We start from the raw sequence: 17,902 nt of genomic DNA on the forward strand, positions 1-17,902 counted from the left end.
TGTACCTACTTTACAGTCCTGTCTTTCACCATTAAGTCCAAAGTCAATGTTCTAAGGGGTTTCTCGATGTATCCCCACTGTGAGTCTACTTTACTTTGGTCAGTTCCAGCAAGGATGGGGTTTCTTTGGGTTGGTGAAAATGTCCTACAAGGGACTGTAATGATGGTCACCTGTGGATGTACTACAAGCCATTGACCTCTGCAATTTCAATGGATGACTTGTACCACACGTGCATTATATCTCAATAAACTGTTACCAGCCAAATACGGTGGTTCACTTCTGTAATCCCAACTACGAAGGAGGTAGAAATCGGAAGGATCATAGTTAGAGGCCAGTATGGGCAAAAAGTTAGGTAAAGCCCCATCTCAACCAATAAGCCAAGTGTGGAGGTCCATTCCTGTGATCCCAGCTAAGAGGGAGGCATAACTAGGAGGATGTCCATCCAAGGCCCACCCCAGGCAACAATGTGAAACCCTATCTGAAAAGCAATTAAAGCATATAAGGGATGGAGGCGTGGCTCAAATGGTATACAGTCGGCCTATCAAGCCTGAGTTCCTGAGTTCAAACCCCAGTACCACAAAATCAAATAAGCTGTTACCAAAAATAAGATGTAAAAATTAATTAAAAAAATTGTAAAAGGCCTTGAAGTTAAAAAAACAAACAAACGATGGCTGGGCGTGCAGGGCTGGCAGTGTTGTTCAAATGGTACAGTGCCTGCCTAGCAAGTGGGAGGCTGGTTAACTCGAGGCTATGAGCTCAACCCCCAATACAACTAATCCTCCATCCCCCAGAAAAACCCAACAATACAAAAAACTAGTAAGTGTGGGCTGAGCTGGGAAGTGGGAAGTTACACAATGTTCTCCCATGGACTGCGGCAGCAATTCTCTGGTCCATAGAGCCAAACCCAGGATGTCTGACTTCCTCACTCATTCCTGTCTCATGAGGCCAGCAGTCAAGTGCCCATCTCTTGTCTTGGTCATCTACATGCCTTGCCATGCAGACAAGCCTCAGAGAGCACGCCACGCCCACTCCAAAAGGGCCCTTCAGCGCAGCCAACCAGATCATACACCTCTCAGTATTTGCTCTTCCCCTCAAAAGGCCCAGGGCCTGCACTGGATTTAATCTTCCCATTGACATGCTGTGATCATCACTGACACATAATAAACACTGAAAGTGGCTGCTGTCACTGTTGGATACCGGCTAAGTACAAGGACAGATAAGAAAGAGGTTGTAATCCTGACTGCAAGGATCCATGGTCCACCAGACCCCAAGCCTAGCATCTTCAAGCTCACCAGTCTGCCCAGGGTGGCCCAGGTAAACTGACTCAGCTTGGGAAGGGTTTGGATGATTTAAAGGGAAGAAGAGAGGGAAAATTCATAAATTCAGATTCCAAACACCCCCACTACCTTCTTTGCTTTACTCTGGCACCTTAACTTCTAGTTCCAAGGCACTGTAACGACTAGTCTGTATTGCTTGAACAAGCTGCCAACCACCTTCCTGCTTCTAGTCTTGCCCTCTTCAGCCCATTACACAGCCAATGGCAAAAGCCTACTTCTAAAAAGTAAGCCAAGGTGATAGCACTCCTCTAATCAAACCCCTCCAATAGCTTCCTTTCCCATTCAGAGTAAAAGCTAAGGTCCTCAAAATGTCCAGCAAGGTTGTGCCCTCGCCACCACCCCATGCCCTTTTCCCTCATCGGTGACTCTTATTACGAATTCTACACCAGTCACATGGCCTCCTTGAGGTTATGTCATGTATCATAATACATACCCTGCAGGTACTCCAGCCCCTCTGCATCGGCCTAGGACATGCCTTAGCATAGATTGACATGTACTCACGCCCTCAATTCCTTTGAGTCTTTGCCCCCAAAAAGAAGGCTTCCTTGAACGCCCACGTAACAGTACTCTCCAGCATCCTTTCTTTTCTTTCCGTGTTTGTCTATTTTTATTAGCATAAAATAGTTGTATAGGGAGATACATTGTGATAGCTTCATATGTGCTTACAACATACCTTAGATTTACCCCTTCCATCGTTCTCCCTCTTCTCCCTCAGAACAGTTTCAATAGGTTTCATTCTTCTATTTTCATATATGAATATAAAATACATCCACCATACTCACACTCATTCACCCTTTCCTTATGTCCACCCTCCTCCAACTAACCATCCCCTGAAAAGACCTGTTTTACCCTACAGTCCTTCATTTTTTTAAAGTGTATATTGATAGTTCGAGAGGGTTTCATCTTAGCATTTCAGGCCTGTATATATCACGCTGTAACCAAATCAACCTCCACATTGCTTACTCTTTCTCCATCACATGTCCCCTAATATTCAGCAGCGTATGGTGCAGTACCTTGCATTATGTTCAAAAATAGATGAGTTTTCAATATTTTTCATTCTCTAACAGTTTGTTTTCCTCTCCTGTCTCCCATTGTCCCCTCAGACAGACCCACTAATATAGTCTTGTTTTCTCACACTATATGTATGTGTATATATATGATCATATATGTATTTATATATACATTTAATTTGTAGGTCTAGCTTCCACAGGAGGGAAAACATGCAACCTTTGCCTTTTAGCACCTGGCTCACTTTACTTTGATGTTCTCTATTTCCATCCACTTACCTGCAAACAATGTAATTTCATTCTTCTTTATGACCAAATAAAACTCCATTGCATATATGTATATGTGTATATATGAGTATGTATGATATATATATATAATATATATAATTTATACATATCATGTTTTCTTAATCCATTCATTGTTGTTTCCAAAGCTTGGGGTGTTTAGTGTGTGTGTGTGTGTATGTGTGTGTGTGTGTGTGTGTGTGTGTGTGTGTGTGTGTGTGTGTGTGGTACTGGGGTTTGAACTCAGGGTCTACACCTTGAGCCACTCCACCAGCCCTTTTTTGTGAAGGGGTTTTTCAAGATAGGGTCTCGTGAACTATTTGCTCCAGCTGGCTTCGAACCGCAATCCTCCTGATTTCTGCCCCGAGTAACAAGGATTATAGGCATGAGCCACCAACGCCCAGCAAAGCTTGGCTACTGTAAACAGCCCAGCATTCTTTCTTAATGGATTCTTCTACATAAACACTCTCACTATCTCATATATTAGCCATTTAATGTTAGTGTCTGCTTCCTCCCATTGGAATACAAGCTTCATGAGGACAGGAATTTTCTGTTATGTTCTCAACTGTTGTCCAGCCTGTACATTAATGCTGGTATGCAGCCAAAACTCCCATAATACATGCAGAATAAACCTCAAGGGTTCTTGCAGGCATGGCTGGGAGGAGGATGCCTGGGGAGTGATCACCCGGCAGAGCAGAGTGGGAGTGGAGTGGAAAGAGGCACATCAGCTGACCAGGTCATGGGAAAACAGGCTTGACCATTTTTAAGCAACCCAGAATGGAGAAGCTATGCTTTTCTGCCTTTTACCTGCTTTTTTGGGTGGATATTTTCAATACCTAGAGAACAACGGCAATTTGAAATTTCTGCCTTCAGTGAGATTTATCAAGGCCTTCCCAAAGCCCCAGCATCTCAGCCTTCCTCCAGGGACACAGACCTTCTTGACATTGGCAATGCACTTAAACTCACAAAGTACAGGCCTTTGCAATTTAACTCGCCCTCTGCCTCTGACAACTGGGTTTTGAGTGTGCTGGTAAGCCCTTGTCCATAGCCTTGTGCCTGGACAGAGCTAAGTGGAGAACAGCTGACTTTATTCAGGGCCTCTTCAGTGTCACACATCTGTCCTTTAATCATAGCAATAATCTAAAGTGGATGTCAGCAGTACAGGTGGAAAAGGTGAGGAAACTGAGGCTCAGAGAAAGGAGGCTGCCCAAGCTCACAAAGCCAGAGACAGACACAGACCCCGAACCAGGACTTGTGACAGCCAAGTTTCTGTTATTTCTACCACACCACACTATGTCTGAGACATGGAAGAACACATGCTGTTACTTTTCCATCCTTTAAAATTGATGTTTCTCCCCTTGGGTTTCAGTTTCCTCCCAATGCATGGCATAGGGAGCTCAACCTGGAGCTTGGAGCTGAAGGAGGTAGCGGTGAGCCCCACAGAGGGCTGTTTCTAAAGCCCAAACCCAGATTTCCTCTTCCTGATGCAGGACTCAGGACAGCCTCCTCAAGCTCATCCCTGTCCACCTCTCTAGGCCCACAGTGGCTCTGTATCCCGGGCCCAGCCCCCCATCCCACCCACCATAGCCACCTCTTCCTTAGTTGCTGCACACACTGGCCTTGGAGACCATCCCATGCCTAGCCCCAAAGCACCCCTTGTTCCTTGTCTACTCTAATGTCATCTTTGAGCACACTGGGGATCCCCCTTCCAATATAGCCCACAGCAGATCAAAAGCTACCTCAATAAGTGACACCAGAGGTATGCCCAGAAGACGGAATTACCAGTGCAAGCGACAGTCACTCAAGTGTGACCATCTTCTCGGCCAGTGTTTAGGCCAGATATCAAGTTGTCATCAGAACCATTGCCATCATTGTCACATTAGTTTGCTAGGTCATCCATAAGAAAGCACCAAAAGCTGGGTGGTTGAAAACAACAGACTTTTTCCCCCCTCTCAGTTCTAGAGGCCAGAATTCCAAAATCAACATGTGAGTAAGGCTGTGCTCTCTCTGATGCTCTCTCAGCTTGCTCCTTGCCTCTTCTTGACTGGCAGTGGCTGCCAGCTGTCCAGGCTGGCACAGCATCACAGACGTCTTCTCCCTGTGTGTCTTCACACTGTCGTGTGTGTGTGTGTGTGTGTGTGTGTGTGTGTGTCCAAATCATAAGGACACTTGTCATACTGGATTAGGGCCCATCCTACTGACCTCATTTTAATTTGATTTCCACTAGATAAAGTTTATTTTGAAATAATTCACAATCTGGGTTTCTGGGGATTAGGATTTGAAAATACTTTTTATGGGGGGGGATACAATTCAACCCATTAAAGTCATTACCATCACCATCACCAGGACAGCCAACATTTCCAATTCCCCTGGTCCCCATGTGTCAGACACCATTCCCAGAGTTCTCACCACAGCAAAAGAGCATAAGTCTGATTTTCTCCATTTGACAGATAGCAAAACTGAGGCTCAAAGAGGCTTTGAACTTGCCCAGGGTCAGCAAGTAGCCAATAAAAGGCCAAGTTAGGACTCACAACATTGAGTCCAAGATCCAAATTCCTCCCCAGCTGTCTACACACCAAAGAAGCTTTGTTTCTGCTCATCACTCTGTGCAGGCGGCTTCAGGGCCCACACACTCACCATCTGCAAGTGCTTAACACTGTTACTTTCTTCAAATTGAAGTTTAAAAAACCATCGCTGAACTTAACTTACCCCAACCAACTCTCAACTTCTTCTAGAATAGGGACACCCTACACACTCACATCTTATGTCCACTAGGACTCTTTCAGATTGTAGTGGTGCATGTAATCTCAGCTACTCAGGAGGTGGAGAAAGGAAGATAACGAGTCAAAGCCAGCCTGGGCACAGTTATTGTGAGACCCTATCTCAAATGCAAAATACAAACAAAAGGGCTGGGTGCGGGGGAGTATAGCTCAAGAGACAGAATGCTTGGTTAGCATGCACCAGGCCTTGATTCAATCTATGGTACTGAAAAAAAAAAAAAAAAAACTTGGAAAAATGAATTTTGGCAGTACTGGGGTTTGAACTCAGGGCCTTGACCTTGTTAAGAGCTCTGTGGAAAAATGAATTTTGAAGGGCAACTAGTCTACTTCACTGCCTAATTCACATGGTCTTGCTTATGCAAAATCCTGCATTTGTTGTCCTCTGTGATAGCTGCCTTCAGCATCTGAGGCCCCCACTCTGCTTCAGGATGATACATCCCAGGACCCAGGCAACCTGCCCCAGTAGGTAGCTTCTGATTGCCCAGAGGTGACAGGGTGGTCAAGGGAAGAGCACTGGGCTTGGAGGCACAAAGCCTGGGCACAAGTCTTGCTTTTTGTTTCTTCCTCCTCCGCATGACTCCGCTGAGCACTAGAGCTTGACTCCCTCTTGTCCTCAGAGACAACTCGAAAGAGTTTTTCAAATTTAGCAAAACACAGATTGTCAAGCTCAAAGCTAAAGAGGAATGAAAGAATAATTCACTCATCGAAGATGAATTAAGCATCTGGTCTGCCACAGGGTGAGAATTTTGCTAAATGGATGCTAAGGACACACGGAGATGAATAAGATGGTAGGGAAGAAAGTCATTGTACCCATGTGCATGTGCATGTGTGTGTGTGTGTGACAGAGAGAGAGAGAGAGAAAGAGAGAGAGAAAGAGTAAGAGAGAGAAAGGTGGGAGGCACATTGAGGCTGGTCTGGAGCAGATACTGTGGGGATGGGCAAAAGATGCTGCACTGGAGATGCTGGAATTCCACATTGGTTTGGTCTGGGAGAAGAGCAATAGAGAAAGACAATGAGTGATAGACATTAAAAAAGTCCTTTCTCAAGGCTCAGACCTAGGAAGCAAGGACACCAGGAAAACCATGTCACATCTCTACTTCCTGTCCCTTAAATAGAAACCAAAGAGCTGCAGTTGTGAGAGAAGACGACAAGAAAGAAGAGTGGACATGGACTTGCTTCTTCCTCATCCGTATTTTCACTTGGGCCCGGAACAGAACCCTAGAGGATGGTGGGACCAAGAGACCAAGGAGTCTACAATCTTGAGGGACAAAGATATGACAGTCACACCAAAAAGCAGAAGACTGAGTGTCATGGTTCTCCTTCCTCCTCATGCCCCCATCCAACTAATCCCTGAGCAGCCAACCCTGCAGCCCATACATCTTCCCCTCTATCTTTCCTCCCAGACTCCACCAGGCACACTAACTGATCTTCCCACTTCTAGCCCTCATCCTCTCCCATCGATCCACTCAGTCCCATGTACTCAGGCCCATGTGAGCAAGGATCACATCACTTCCACCTTAAGCCTTCAAAGGCTCCTCAGTAGTTTCAAGATAAAGAAAGCTCAATCTTCCAGATATGGCTTCTGCCTTCCCCTCCAGCCTCAACATAGCCTACACAAACGTCAGGTTCCAATACTGAGTCCCTCATAGTTCCCAGCACATACCTGGTTATTTCTACCACCCACATCTTGTTTGTGCTGTTTCCTACACCCAGACTCTCCTTCCCTTCCTTCTGCTCCTTCCTGGGTAATTCCCAATCACTCTTTAAGATTCGGCTCCAGGATCATCCTTTATAGCAGGTCTTCTCTGACCCTCCCTGCAAGATAGGGTCAGGTACCTCCTCATAGCCCCCAAGTACTTTATTTGCCTGTTTGACAACACAAAGTACACAGGCTCATTGTCTGCACACCTCTGTTCCCCATTCACACAGAAATCCCAGGATAGCAGAAATGGTGCCAGTGTGAAATAAAGTATACTCAGTAGGTACTTAATAAAGAAAGAAGGGGGGGAAGGGGGCAACAAATGCCAGGGGTACTCAAAGAAGAAAATTATTAATTGCCACTGGAAAGACCAGGAAAGGCTTTGCAGAGAAAGTGCATCAGATTTGGAGAAGATGAAGGCAGGGAAAAGACAAGTCAAGTGGAATGAACAGCAAGACAGTGAAGACATCAGAGTACACATTTGGTGGAGAATTTCAAACAGGGTGGGTGGACTATCAAATGGGGAGGGCTATGGGGGACCCACAATTATCTAGTTGCAATGTGAAGTTGCCATCTCATCAACTTAAGATATTTTTGGCTACAAGTAACAGAAAAACAACTCATAAAAATCTAAAGGATAAGCTGATTAGTGTCTCAGTCCTTCCATCTTTCTTCTCTGGCATCCTCAACGTGTTCTCCCCAAGCCAGGCTACCTTAATGTCCCAAGACAGCTGACACAGTCCCAGGTATCACATGCCAATCCTGCTATGGTCCACAGCAGAAGCCAGGCTATTCTTCTTAAATGACTCGTTAACATGGAGAAAAATCTTTCCCCACTCCCACACTCCACCAACTTTCCCTTCAAGTTTCATTGGCCATCGCTTGTAATGTGCCTATGCCTGAAGTGCAAAGGGGAAGGGGACTACAGTGATTCACCCCTAGAACTCAAAGGACCTCCTTTACGGTCCTGGAAGGTGTCAGCAAGAAAGGAGGGGGGAGTGTATGGTGTGAATAACCACCAGTGCCTGCTACCCCATGTCATTCACTTACCCCTAAAGCATCTCCTGCACAGTGTGTCTTAGTCTGCTTTTCATCAATACAAGGAAATACCTGATGTAGGCTACTTATGAAGAAAAAGAGGTTTATTCAGCTCACAATTTGGGAAGTCCAAGGGCCTGGTGCCTGTATTGGCTCAGTTCTAGTGAGGGATGGTAGGTGGCAGATGCCAATGACGGTAGCTATGCGAAATCAGCTCTTCAAGCAGAGGACTGGGTGGGGCCAGGCTTGCTCCTTTTTAAAACAACCCTCTCAAAACTCAAGGGGTAGCAGAACCACCTTCTGAGGGCACACCTCCAGTGCCCCAAGGACCTCCAACCAAGTCATGCCTCTTAAAAGTTCTACCACCTCCCGAAAGCACCCCGAGACCAAACCTTCAATGCATGAACCTTAAGGGGCTCAATTTAAGCATACCAAACCATAGCAGAGCACAATTTGCAAATAGCCCACACCTCCACCCTTCTGCTGGTCTATTTTAGGTTTGAGGAAGTAGCTGTCCTAAGAGAGGAAACTTGCTAAAGGCTATTACGGGAAGGTCTATAAATGATGCTGCTTGCTTTTCCAGATCAGGAGTTCTGTGGCAGTGGGGGACAGGAAAGAGCAGAGATGATCGAATTCCAGAGACACCCTGAATGCTGTTTTATTTCCACTAAGAGTTCTTTCTCCTTGAGCAAATGTTTTCCTTAGTCCTCCCCCAAAATAACCAGCACATTCCAACCACAAGGACTTTGTTCCAGCTCTTCCAGTCTTGAATACCCTTCCCCACTGGCTGCTTACAGAAATCTTGCCCCAAGCTCAGACTGCGCCTCTCCAGCCAGGCTTTCTTTGACAGCACCTCTGCGATGACTCCTGCTGTCCCCGAAGTCATGGCTGCTTCTTGGCAGTGAACAGTGATCCAAAATGATCACCACTTAACACACCCTTCTCTCAGGTTTAACTGCAAGACACTCGAGTGTGCATGGACTCTTGACTTTTCCTCTTCCTTGCAGGAAAAGTTTATATAGTGGAAACTCTTTACATTGAATTAGCCCTGTCATGCTTCCTTCCCATCATGCAAATGAGAACTCTTATGGCATCCTGGAACCCACTCACTTTTGTTTTGTACCAATTATGTGCCAGCCATTCACTTAGCCACTTTCCTTATATAATTGCTTTACTTGACACCTTTAAAAAAAACTGAGATTTTTTTCACTACTTACAAAAGAGGAAACTGAAGCTCAGAGAGGCTAAAGAAAGGCGAAGGATAGACCCTCCCCAGGCCACAGAAGGAATTAGGGTATGAAATTCAAATTCAAGTCTTTAAAGGCAGTACTACAATCACCAGCAAGAGTGTGGGTACTAGACTCAGCCCCACTTAAAACCCTGCCACTTAGTAGCCTTACTATGGCCTTGGGAGAAGTTAGGCTATATGTATCTCAGAGGCCTCCTGTTTAAAACAGGGATAAACATGGTACGGCTTTCACAGTGAATGAGCTTATAGAGGGAAATGGCTTAGGACAGTGGTGACACTGATGTGCAAAAATCTTGACTATCATTATTGACCCCAAGTCTAGTGGTTTCCCATGGGATCATGACAAATGCTCCTCTCTACCCACCAAATCACCTTAGGCAAAAAGTGACCTATCTGAAGCACAGCCCAGCAGAGAAAACAGGAGAACCTCCAGCCAGAGGAGCAGCCTCAGAAGACTATCAAGTGCAGAAGCCCTACCCCACAACAGCAATCCATGGCAGCTCGGCACTCATGGGTAGGTCCTGGGGAAACTGCAAAGGAAAAACAGGAGCCAGGAGCCGGCTCAGCTCCCCAAAGCTCAGGTGCTAACCACATACCAGAGAATGGCTCCTTACTTCAGAGAACAAGCTCTGAGGGCCCTAATTGCTTGCAGTCCTTTCCCCAAAAGCCCATGGTGATTATGAGGCAAGGCAGAGGGAGTCTCCAAACTCAAGTGCTCACTGGGAGCTGACTTGCCCCACTGGCCTTGAAACTAAGAAAGGTCCTTTCTCTTGAATAATCCCATTCCCCATGCTCATTGTCTCATCATAGCCTGGCAGAGAGGATGAATTAAGACACCAGCTACAGCCACCTTTAGGCAAATGAGGAGCTGATGTTCAAAGAGGGTAACTGGCTTATGTTTAAGGCACATGACTAGTCAATATCATGGAGTTCCAATTCTCAATTCAGTGCTATTTTTATTATCTTTTGTATCAGTATTTTTCTTCTTCAACCATATAAATTTCCTTCCTTCCCTCTGTCCCTCTATCCTTTCCAAAACAGTTATTGTCCTCTCTGTTAGGCATGATGATAGACACTATGGGTTACCAAAATGAACAAGGCTCTCACCTGTCACCACCTTTAACCAGTAGCAGGTACCCATATGGCATGTGAACACAAAGGACAGGTTCAGTAAGTGCTTGCTATCTGAATCCAATCTTTCTATTGCTAATGCTCTCATATAGATTCCAGTTCTTGGGTCCCCAAATGGCAATTTTTACATTTTTGTGGATTTTTTTTCAGAAGAAGACTAAATGCATAAGCTGGTTGGTTCCAATTTGGTGCTGCCAGAAGTAAAGGAGAGCTGAGACTTCTTTACAAAGCCAGGGGTCAAAGCCCACAGGGGTCAAAGTCTCCTGGAAAAAGGGCCTGAACCATTCTTCTCATCAGTCCAGGGAACTGGCCAGAAAGTTTGTGTCTGCCTCAGGGTCAGGAAGGGCAGCTCTCATGCAACCATTAAGACACTGAGGACTGGGTGCAATGACTCTCATATATTCCAAGGGCCTGGTGTTCAAATGCTGAGCCCAGAAACCCCTGTAGAAACTTACCCAGTACCCAAGACATACTTAGGGGCGCTGCTGGGGCATAAAACTGCTGTGGAGATACCTGGTGCCCAGACTAGGTGGGCTTTTCCTGGGAGCATTAACCCTGTGTCCCCAAACCACAAATGGGAGAAGTGGGTCCTCTAGAGAGAGTATGGCAGGGCAGTGTGAAAGTGAACATCAGTACATTTCAAACAAGGGTATAAGATACAGTAGATAACCCCTAAAGAAAGAACAGGACCCAAGAATAAATGACCGGGTTGATCTGAAAGAGAACCAAAAAGAATTTCTAGAAGTAAAACGGATAGTCATTAAGATGGAAAATTCGATAATGGAAACATTCAACAAAGTTGGCAACACAGCTGAGCAACTTAAGCCAGGGCACCTGACTCAGCCTCCCTGCTCAGCACTTGCCATTTGCCAAGGAGTGACAGAGTCCTATCCCTGGCCCCCAGCCACCTTCAAGATCCTCTGTCTCACGGTGGGGCAACCAAAAGGGCAAATGATTCCCTGCCAGATGGCTGTAACAATGTCATACACTATCGTAGGTAAGTCAAGGAGATAGTAACAATGACTGTTAGTGCAGAACAGAAGGGAAGGCAGGGTCAGGAGTGGAGTTCACAGTCTTCTGGTTTCTCATCTAGCAACCATTCCTCTCGCCATGCTGTTTCTGTAGAGGTCACAGAGCTTGAGAGAACAATAAGAAAGAACTGGCTGAGTACTCTTTTTATATTTCTACTCTAAAGAAGGAATAAGACTGCAACAGAAATATGCACTCACAGTATTGTCCCACATAGTTTTATGAAGGCAGAAGAAACCTTGACCAAAATTTCATGCTCAGCTTGGAAGAGGGAAGTGGGTGCATTCCCCAGAACAGATCAGGCATTGTCTTGCAGTCCTCCATCGTGTCCTGCCCACAGATGATCCACTCCCGGCCTGCTTCTGCCACAACTAGGGGAAGGACTGGTGGGCCCTCTCCTCTACCCCAAACCACACTCCAATTGGAGGGCCACCAGGCAAGGCCACACTCACTTACAACTCTGTTTTTCTAACTCTGTGCACCCTCGCACTTCCTAACTTAGGGCACAGGAGGAAAAGTCATAAAATTACAAGGCTCCAAGATGAGCTTAGTCTGAGCATTTCCAAAGGAGGAGATCTGAAGCACCAGCAGGGGTAACCCAGGGTGGCAAACGGCTCTCTCTGAAGCCTGGCATGCTGGTGGCCAAGACAACTAATGTGGCCCTCCAAAGTGCTTAAGGTCTTGGGAAACTGCATGTTTCCCGAGACTAACTGGGACAGGAGCCCATTTTCTCTAAGCATCTAAGAGGTTTCAGAAATCTGGTTTTAATTACCCTCTCACAGCCACATGGCTGCACACACATCATGGCTGATCTCTTGTGTCAGAGGATGGGACCATCTGACCATCTGCCACCAGCAGGCCATGTCCTCGTTATCTTTCTCCCTAAGGATTCAGACAGATTTGTCCTGCTCCAACCACATACTCTCTCCTGACCTCTCTTATGGCCAGTGGCCTGCTTTGGGAACAGGGCTGGCTTAAGTTAGGGACACTAGCTGGGGTTTTGGAACCAAGGTTTTAGCTGTATAAAAGGCACAAGTGTTGGGCTTCATGCTGTCCTGGGAAATGAACCAGGAGCCAACTTTAAACGAGAGGAGCAGCCCCCTGCCCTGCCCACCCCTTCCTGGGGGAGGAGGTGAGGGTAGGTGATCTGGGAAAGGAGGTTCGTGGTTATTTATTTGTGAGGCAAGGTGAGACGAGTTAGTGTCTCTGGGCTGAAAGTGAACACCAGGCCTGCTGCTTGAAGACTGTGCAGAAGTCCCAACTCCCCACAGATGGTCTGGCACAGGGAAGAGCTCCACAGTAGGACCACTTTTCCCACTCAGAAATGTCCTAACCTGCCCACTCGGCTGGGTGAGGAGCCTCTCCCCAGAGTTTTCTCATAGCACCTCCTTTACCAGCCCCCAACGACATCCATGTCCTAATCTCCAGAACCTGTGGACATGTAGTTACATGGCTAAGTGGAACTAAGGTTGTTAATCAGTTGAACTTAATAGGCATGGTCAGTCACCTAGATTATACTATTATAATATTATATTGTGCTGAACCACAATCACTTCAAGGGTCCCTAGGGTAGACAAGGGAGCCAGAAGGGAGAACCAAGAATGGCAGCATCAGGACTAAGGCTGACACTGCTGGCTGTGAGACCATGAGCCCAGATATGTAGGTGGCCTCTGGAAGGTGGAAAGGACAAGGAAACAGATTCTCCCTAGAGCTTCCAGGAGGAATGCTGCCTTGCCCCCACCTTGATTTTAAACCAATAGCACTCATTTCAGATCTCCAAAAGTATAAGATGGTAAATTTGTGTTGGGTAAACAATGAAATTTAGGGTAATTTGTTACATCAGTAATAGGGAAACTAACACATTATCTTTATACTTTATTCTAAAAGAATGCCATTTTTATTTATATGCCTATTGGTCCAATCAATAACAATAAAATAATAGCTAACATTTGTTGAGCTTACACTTGCTTTCAGTACTTTCTATGTGGTAGGGCTGCACCAAATTTTTCATAGGTGTAAGATACTGAAAAACAAATAAGTAACTCCAATTAACACTACAATGAGGCACCCTGGAGATCCCCACGTGGGGCCAGGAGTCCAGGCCATCTTCTTGGAGATAAAGACAGGTGCATTTTAAAGGATAAGTGGGAGTTAGCTGGGGAGAGAGGAAGAGCATCCCAGGCAGGAAGGAACACAAGCAGATGCTCAGAGAAATGACACAGCAGGATGTAGGCCAGCAAGCACTTTGGTAGGTCAGCTTCAGGTGAGAAGTATGTCTCCAGTGGCTATGTCTTGTCTTGAGTTTCAGAGTTCCCCCCCTTCCAATTGCCTAAAATCTTCATGCGTGCATTACCTAGACATCTCAGCCTTAGCATGGCCAGCCTTAGCATGATTTTCTCCACAAACATATCCTCTTCTAGTCTTCTGTTTCTCAATATGACACTCACATGCACGGAGCTGCTCAAGCTGGAGTCCTAGGGGTCATGCTCGAGTCCTCCCCCTGAATCACTGCCATGCAATCCATCACCAAATGGCTTCAGTTCTATCTCCAAGCCCCACCTAGGAAACTCCCGCTTCTTCCACTGCCTCCTCCCTGATCTAAAACCATCATCTTCCTGAATTAGCACGGTGGCCTCCTTGTGTTAACTCCTTGTTCTCTATGACCCAATCTTCATGCAGATTCCACTGCTGAGCGTAAACTCAGCCATATTTCCTTTGCACTTGCTGTGTGGGGGGATGAATGGACCCCTACATACTCTCCAACCTCACCTTGTACCATTCTCATCACACCCTTAGTCTGGCCCCATGACTTCCCTCTCTCCCTGGAAGACAAGGAGCTCTCCTGTGCATAGAGGACTTTGCACATTCCCATCCCTCTAACTGAAATGCCTTCCCTTCCCCCACCTTCTCTACCCAGCTCATTCTTTCTCCACTTCTTCCTCAGACTAAGCTTTCCGTCACAAACCCAGAACAGATATTGTACTCACATCCTTCATTGTGGTCTCTGATTGATTTCCTTGATAACACGGATCATCACAACCTTTCATTACAAGTTACCTGCTTCTTCCTAGTTCCCTGTCTTCTCCAGCGGAATACAAACTCCAGGAGGGTGAGGCCAGATCTAGCTTATTTATCACTGTATCATGGGGCTCTTACCCCGGGGCACATCATGGAACAGGTGCTCAATATATGGCTGCTGAATTGATTAATTAAATGAAAAAGTATGAGACTAGCATTGAAAGATGAGGCTAGAAATAGGAGAAAACAGGGTCCAATTCATCTTTGCATGACTGGCACCTCCCACAACAGAACCACTTAGTAAATGACTCAAGTCTAGATGAATCTCAGAAGTGCTGTCCTTTCTGGGCAAGACTCCCAAAGGGGTTCCCTTTCCTCCTTGGGATTCTTAGGAGGTATATAGCAAAGTGCTCAATAAATGCTAGTTGTCACAATCGCCATTGCTTATGTAGGGATCATTCATGCAGACCCCTAGAAAAGACCTTTTGAGCTCATGCCAGATATAGCAGTGGAGAGAGAAATGGGAAACAGGGAGGAGGAGAAAAGAGGGGGACAGGACAGTAGGATCCAGTCAGATACCACTGAGAATTCAGAGGGAACGTGCAGGAACAACACTGTTCCAGGTAACACGAGTTCCCTTCTTTCCTCTAGACTGCAGCCACCTGGGGCACAGCATGCAGAAGCTAGCTGGGAGGTGGGTCCACACAGGGAGGACTCAGTTTCAATGCACACATTCATGTCTGGGCCCACAGGGATCGCACTGGTTTTGAAAAATCTGGCTCACTGTCTGTGGCTGAGGAGGACTGGGGAGGTGTGGAGAATTTCAATTTCCTTTACCAAATGGCAAGCTTGCAAAAAAAAGAAAAAAGTCCTTTCTCTCCAACATTATCACGTACTAAAAAAAGAAAGAAAGAAAAAAAAAAAACAGCCACTCAAAGCCCTCATGAGGAGAAAAATAGGTGGGCTGCTCAGCTCACAAGCAAGAGGGGGACTCAGAAGCTAGTCTACAGAACATCACACGGTACGTTATGTGCTAAGATACTGCCCTTTTTTGGACTTGGGAGTTTCTGTTTTTCACAAAAGAATGGGATGAAGTTAAATCCTCATATAATAAGCCATGTATTTTCAAATCCATTTAGTAGCTGAACAGTAGGGGTGCAGTAATTTTTTTAACTCGGTATCTTAAAATATGTACTTTGAGATAACTTCATGATCTCAAAAACAGCAGCAACAGATAAGACAGAAGAAGAGAAGGTCCTACAATGGTGAAGGTTGTGATGCAAGAAGACATATTTCACTCTGTTTCATAGCTGGCGGAGCATAAGCTAACATAGTCAAAGGACCAATGGCCTGAGAGTTTGAAGACTTGGAAGCTACTCCTGGCCCTGCCATCAACTGACCATGTGACTTTGACCAAGTCAGGACACCTCTCTGGACCACATCCATGTAATAAGGGTCAGAAACAGATGTTCTTCAATATCTTTTTCTTTCTAAACTGCTTCTTGGTGGCTTCAGAAGATCTGCACTTCCCAGTGATGTCCCCTGGCTCTCCAATTACCAAACAGAAAGATCTGGTGGTGAAGGCTGCAAGGGAGATAAAAACTGGCCTAGAAACTGAATTATGTCTTTTACAACTCCAAAATATTACTCAGCAGTCCGTGTCCGGCTGTCGTCCCAGATTCAGTTAAGCCAAGACAACCTGACGGAGTAGATGGAGAAAAAAAGCGGGAGAAAGTTCTTGGTCTTTCTGAATACTGCAGGTAAAGCTGAGGTCAAGTCAACCACGGTGAAGAGTTGGCCATCTGCCTCCCTGCCCTTGTGGAAAAATAGATTATTGAAAGAAACCGCTTTGAAGCAGCAGAAACCCGGACAGCAGTGACTTTTTTCTTTGAAACTTCTTGTCACTCTCAGAAAACGCAGCAGGTCCCCAAATGGTACAAGTGCAAAATACACACCACTTCCCCTGTCCCTGATGGGAAATTGCTCCCGCTTTCCTTTCTTTTGCTTTAAGCAAGTGGCCTGGGGCCTGCCTTGGCAGCGCCATGCCCAGGCCGGGGCCGGGGGCGGCGGGGAACTTTCCGCAGCCGCGCCAGGGAGACAATGCCGCGGCCGGCGCCCGCGCCTCCGTGCTGTCCCAGCCTGTCCCCGGGAAGAGGACGCTGCGCCACCCAGGCTCCCCCGCCCCCATGGCGCCGCTGCAAAGCAGGGGCCCCAGGAGAGCCACCCCGGCGCCTCTCCGGGGCTGGAGCCCCCATACGGCCTCGCCAGCCCCGCATAGCCTCGCCGTGCGCCCCGCACGCTCCCAGAGGAGAGGGACGCCCCAGCGGGACGCGATCGGAGCCCGCCCGGCGCCCAGTCCCGCACCTCTTGCTCCGGGGACCTGGCAGTGGACCCCCCGCGACCGTAGACGACCCCGCCCGGACCCGCCACGTCCGGCTCGGAGCCCCGCAACTCACCGGGACCGGGCGGGCTGCTAGGCATTATTCCATCGCGGACTGGGCGCCGGCTCCCCAGCACCCCTCGACCCGGCGGCGGCGGTCTCGGTTCGGAAGCCGGACTGGGGCCGGAGCGGCCGGCTGGCGGGAGGCGCGGGCCGGGTGCCCGAGCGCAGAGTGCCCGCCCGCGGCGCGGCGAGGCCAGGCGAGACGCGGGAGCAGAGCGCGGCGCAGGAAGGGGCGGGCGACCATGTGCCGAGGGGGAGGAGGCCGGCGACGCGGGCGGCTCGCACGATCCCGCTCGGCGGCGGAGGGCGCGGGTTTCAGGAAATCCAAACACTTCGGCAGGAAATCGGAATCCTGACTAAGCATTCCCGGCCCGGCGGCCGCCCCGCGCCGGGGGCTCCCGCCGTGCTTAACCCTTGTCCCGCCGGCACGCAGGCGGGGGACAGGCGGGGTCTCCCACACCAGTCCTCGCCTTGGGCCCCACGCCCCCGCCTGCCGGCCTCCCTCCCCCTAGCCCTAGGTGGGAGGGGTGGGGTCTAGTCACAGAAAACCTTGACCTTGGGGGGAGGGGGACTTGCCAAGGCCCGGACACTGGGAGAGGACAGCGGCCTCTCGCCCATCCTGCAGAGGATGGACTTGCAATCTCTTGGCGTTTCCCGTTTTTTCAGTAAAAGAAATGACTTCTCCTCCCTGTCCGGTTTCACGGCTTCCTCTCCTCTGATTTCCTCATTTTTCTCTTTTGCACAGTGCCGGGAGGCAAGACCTTTCGGGTCAGGATAGTATAGTAATAGTATGGGAATATAGTATGGACTTCCGCCTCTGACCCGGGTTGGCCTTTGCCTTTTTTCTACCAGTGATACCTTCAATAAATCACTTAACTTCCCTGAG

At 47.6% G+C, this 17,902-nt stretch overlaps 1 protein-coding gene across 4 annotated transcripts in view; it reads right to left on the reverse strand.

Moving 5' to 3' along the window:
• Positions 1-17,194, reverse strand: part of Asap1 (ArfGAP with SH3 domain, ankyrin repeat and PH domain 1) — a 325,249-nt gene extending 308,055 nt beyond the window's left edge. For 3 of the 4 annotated variants that reach the window (XM_074069232.1, XM_074069228.1, XM_074069227.1), the window contains exon 1: positions 17,030-17,193. The gene's annotated coding sequence lies outside the window, so the exon portion shown is untranslated. Of the gene's footprint in view, positions 1-17,029 lie in introns of all 4 variants that reach the window. The other variant, XM_074069229.1, reaches the window with a different exon arrangement.
• Positions 17,195-17,902: the final 708 nt, after the last annotated feature.

The sequence above is a fragment of the Castor canadensis genome, chromosome 3 (assembly GCF_047511655.1).
Source record: "Castor canadensis chromosome 3, mCasCan1.hap1v2, whole genome shotgun sequence".
In the NCBI taxonomy this organism is placed as follows: domain Eukaryota; kingdom Metazoa; phylum Chordata; class Mammalia; order Rodentia; family Castoridae; genus Castor; species Castor canadensis.